The sequence below is a fragment of the Petaurus breviceps genome, unplaced genomic scaffold, assembly GCF_028583685.1.
Source record: "Petaurus breviceps papuanus isolate PSGF00001 unplaced genomic scaffold, PetGlider_PUasm1.0 99, whole genome shotgun sequence".
NCBI lineage: Eukaryota > Metazoa > Chordata > Mammalia > Diprotodontia > Petauridae > Petaurus > Petaurus breviceps.
In genome coordinates, this window is record NW_027187465.1 from 7,727,030 (window position 1) to 7,732,197 (window position 5,168).

General features: G+C 47.2%; 1 protein-coding gene across 1 annotated transcript in view; it reads right to left on the bottom strand.

The window, feature by feature from the left end:
• MYO18B (myosin XVIIIB) overlaps positions 1–5,168 on the bottom strand; it is a 377,501-nt gene that overhangs the window by 361,681 nt on the left and 10,652 nt on the right. The gene's annotated exons all lie outside the window — the stretch shown is intronic.

Below are 5,168 nucleotides of genomic sequence, written 5' to 3' on the forward strand. Positions count from 1 at the left end.
GATAGAGACACAGAGAGACAGAGAGACAAAGAGACAGAAACAGAGAGACAGAGATAGAGACAGAGAGAGATGGAGAGAGAGACAGAGAGAAACAGAGACACAGAGTGAGAGAGACGAAGAGAGGAGAGGGAGAGAAGGAGAGACAGAGAGAGAGGGAGACAGACAGACAGAGACAGAGGAGGAAGGAAGGAAAGAAGGAAGGAAGGAAGGAAGCAAGGAAGGAAGGAAGGAAGGGAGGGAGTGAAGAAGGAAGGGAGGGAGGAAGAGAGGAAGGTAGGAAGGAAGGAAAGAGATGAATAAAGGAAGAGAAGGAAGATAGATATGAGAAATTAATATTTCTCTCTTATATTTAATAACTAATTATTCTATTAGGACCAAAATTTTTCACCTTTTCTACTTCCTCATCCAGAAGCCAACCATTGTGGGAAATCTCTCTTAGAGATTTATCCAGGCCAAGATCTAATCAGACAGTATAAAAAATTCTAAGTTTGGGCTAATGGGTACATTCCCGCTCATTGTGTTTGTTCAGACAGGTCTGGGGAAAGGTTGATTCTCCCTACCAATCCAAGTTGATTTCCATTCCTCAGGAGCACCTACTCTTCGAAGGGCATATAAAGTGTGACCCCACCACCATTAAGGGTCTTTTTGTCTAACAGAGATGGCCCAGTGACCATCCTTTTATGAATAATCTGCTGACTTTATTAATAAAATGATAAAATTTTACACAAACTACATATCTCAAACCTTTTTAATCATCAGAGATAGATCGCATGATCATTCAGTAAAAGTCCTATGCTAAAACCTAAGGATTCAAATGGAAAACCAAAGGTAGACTTTGCCTTCCAGACCTTCCTTTCAAATAGAAGAGAGCCTATAAAGGGGACCTGGGGTCTCCAATGCCAAGACTGCTCTATCAAAACCCAGGGCGGTTCTGGGGACAGTTTGATTTTCCAGTGGGGAAGAGATGGAAACGGACATCCTCAAGGCCCCTCCAGCTCTGCCCCTCTGTGATTCAGGAAGATTAAAAAACAAAACTACCCAAGTAGCATATTTTCTTTTTTCTTAATTGTTATTAATGGTTTCCATTTTATTTGAAAATTGTTAATTATATCACTCCCTTGCCTTCACTTGGTTAAAGAATAAACATTTCTTTACTAATTAACATTTGCCTTTATAACTTTCCTCAGTTATTTTTATTTTCTGAATCTTTTCTTTTCTTTTTCTTAGTTTCCAACATTCATTTTTATCAAGTTTGAGTTCCAAATTTTTCCCCCTCCTTCCCTTCCCTTCCCACTCCCCAAGAAGGCAAGCAATCTGATATAGGTTATACATGTGCAGTCATGGAAACATATTTCCCAGGTGGCATCTTTTCAAAAAGCTAACCCCACCTAGAAAGTCTACTGTCTTTCTAGGCCCTACTGAACCTGCATGCCCACGCAAACACACACACACATACACACACTCACATACTCATATACACACACACTCACACACAAATACACACACTCACATACTCATATACACACACTCACACTTACACACACACACACACACACACACACACACACACCCAGTGCTGAATGGTAAGGACTTAGAAAAAGCATCTCCTTCCGGCCACCACCCTACATAGTCCTGCCACACCCCTGCCCTAGACCATTACCTCATCTTCTTGTCTCTCTTTGGAGAGGTTAGCCACTTTATCTCTGCCTCTTCTGCCTAAGGAATTTCCCTCCTTCCCAAATCCCTGCTGGACCCTTGGGATATGACCAACCCTTTGAAAGAAAAGATCTTGATTGTGTTGTGGAGATTTGTACAAAGCCCTACTCTGTGCAAGGCCCCCAAGGACAGATACAAAAGCCATGAACAAAAGTGTCCCTGCCCACAAGGTGTTCACTCTCTAATGGGTGAGGGAGGTAGAGGAAGTAGGAAAGGGCCGAAAGCTAATGGGACACAAGGTAATTTGAGGATGGAGAAAGTCGGAACAGCTAGAGGGATGAAGGAAGGCTTCACAGAGGAGGCACCTGAACTGTAGCTCAAGGAAAGCTTCCAAGAGGTGGCACTGATATGGGATGGCATGCCAGGTAGGGGGAATGGCTTGTGGGGAGGCATGGAGGCAGGAGATGGACAGTGAGGCTGTACTTAGCAGGCAGAGGTCAGGTAAGAGCTAATTGTCCGGTGTGATGGGAACAAAAAATGGGTAGAGAGGAGTGATGTGAAGTGAAGTATAGAAAGATGAGAGTTTGGGAATCTTAATGCCAAATGGAGGAATTTGGATTTTATTCTAGAGGCAATGGCGAGCCATTGAAACTTCTTGAGTAATAATAGCTAACATTTCTATAGTGTCTACTATGTGCCAGGTACATAGTAGGTCAGCTAAGTGGGGCAGTAGATAGACTGCCAGGTCTGGATTCAGGAAGACCTGAGTTCAAATCTGGCCTCACATGCTTCCTAGCTATGTGACCCTGGGCAAGTCACTTCACTCTGTCTACCCCAATTTCCTCATCTGTAAAATGAGCTGGCGAAGGCAATGGCAAATCCTTACAGGATCTTTGCCAAGAAACCCCAAATGGGGTCACAGAGAGTCGGACACGACTGAAATAACTGAACAAATGTGCTAGACTCTTCATAATTATTGTCTCATTTGAACCTCACAACAACGCTATAGGGTAGATGCTATTATCATCCCCATTTTACAGATAAGGAAAGACACCATGGTTAAGTGACTTGTCCAAGGTCACACAGCTAGTCCGTGCCTGAGGTCACATTTGAACCCTGGTCTCCCTGACTGGAGGCCCAGTACTCTACCCATTGCACCAGAAGGTCTGACCTAGGCTTTAGGAAGGTTATTTTGATACCAGCAGCTGCTACATGGAGCAGTGAATAGAGTGCTGGATCCTGGAAGACCTGAGTTTAAATCTGACCTCAGATGTGTACTAGATACATAACCCTGGCCAACCCAACCTCAGTTCTCTCATCTGCAAAATGGGGATGGAAAAACTCCTCTCCCCCAGGGTTGTTGTGAGCATTAAAAGAGGCAATATCTGTAAAGTGTCTGGCACATAGTAGGTGCTTAATAAATGCACCTTTATCTCACAGTCAGTGTCCCACCTCCCCCCACCCCCCAGAATATATGTTCCTGGAAAGCGAGGATTATTTCACTTTTGTTCGTACTTTTTTATCCCCCAACCCTAGCACAGTGGCCCATAGTGGGGGCTGAATAAATGCTCATTGGCTCATTAATGGATTGCTCTAACGGAGGAAGCAGAGATGTTTGCTTAGAGTTTTCGGAAGGGCCACTAGGCGGCATCTCAGGTCTGATTGATGCAAACCTTGCAGGGTTCCCTTTGGAGATGAGTCCCTGCGGATGCAGCCTGGGAAGCCTGAGTCCTGCACTGTGTCTGCAGAGGTGGCGGAGGGAGGGGAGGAGAAGGGAGGAGCCACCTGCCAGTGCATCCCCCAGGGCTGCTGCAGAGGCCACCTCCATGACTCATGGCCGGAATCAGACCCGTGACACGATTTGGGGAGACACACACAGGTTATGAATAGAATCTGACGGGGCCCAGCTCCCCCCACCCCCTCCTTCCATCCTCCTTGGCCAGGATTCCATGCCAGCTTCCCCAGACCTGACCCCAGCTGGGAGAAGCCCTGGCTCGGGGTCCCCATGTCCTTGCTAGAAGCAGCCTCAGAGCATCAAGAAGACCACAAGCTCAGGGCAGGCCGCACTCCTCAGGCCGCCCTCTCCCTCCTCCCAATGCCAGGCATGTGGACGGATGCCCAGGCCAGCACCCTGAGTCTGACCTAAGTAAAGGTTACACTGGATTTATCACAGACATCCCGGATGTGGGGACAGGACCCAAGACCAAGCCAGCTTCAGAGAAGTTAAACCAGGCCCTTCCAAAAACAGAATAAAGGGGGCAGCTAGGTGATCAGGTGGGTAGAGCACCGGCTCTGGAGTCAGGAGGACCTGAATTCAAATCCAGCCTCAGACACTAGCTGTGTGACCCCCATTGCCTCCAAAACCAAAAAACAGAAAGGAAAGGAAAGGAAAAGAAGTGGAAAGAAATAAAACATCTGTATCAAGGACTCATGGGTATGGCCTAGACTCCATCATCCATGTCACTCCCTTACTCAAACACCTCCCTGGCTCCCTATGGCCTCTTCTAAGATGACTTAAAAACTCCTGTAGCTGGCATTCAAACCCCTTGGCAGTCTGAGTCTAGCCTCTCTCTTTCTTCCCTTCATGACCTCTGCACCCCAGCCAGATGGGCATATCTTCCCTTGCTTGTCCAAGCCCTCCAGGCCTGTGCACTGACTGCCCCCCACTCCTGAAAGTATCTTCGAAGTGTAGCTCAAACCTGTACTGATCTCCCCAGCTCCTGGTGCCCCCTCCCCAACGCTGATTTTGTCATGTATATAACCTATTTACTCATATTTGTACATGTTTCCACCCATTAGAATGTAGAATTCTTGCAAGTGGAGGCCTTTCGTTTTGGTCTCTGTATGGATAGCACACTTAGCAGAGTGCCTAATGCAGACAGTGGCACTTAATAAATGCTTGCTTGTTGAGAATGAGACAATACAATAGGAACAATGAGCATTGGTGTGTTTTGTCGAGTTGGAAATCTGATCCTCCTTCACCCCCAAAGTTCACCAACCCTTGTTCTATTGAATTAACATGCATGCCCCGCTCTGGTGCCAAAGCAAAGGCTGGCATCGGTGGGGAGTCAGGGCTGCAAGGGACCACCGGCCTCACCTAGGTCAGCTCCCCCATTTCACAGGCGAGGAAACGGAGGCCCAAAGAAGGCCAGTAGCTTGCCCAAGTCACACAAGCAGTGAGTGACTGAACCAGGATTCAAACTCGGGTCCTTTGACTCCAAATACAGCACTTTTCTCACTGCTCCACACTAGCCTAGACACATATTAAGACACAAAGGGGGGTTTGGGAAGAACCAGGGGCAGCTGGATCAAAGCCTGCCTCCAGATCTCCTGCAGGTTGTACATAGGGGTGGTGGAGGAGAGGGAGGAGAAAAGGAGAGAGGGGGAAAGGGAGGAGAGAGACACAAAAAGGCAGTCAGAGAGAGAAGAGAGGGCCACAGAGATGGAGGAGAGAGACAGACAGACAGAGAGACAGACAGAGACAGAGACAGGAGAGAGAGACAGGAGAGACA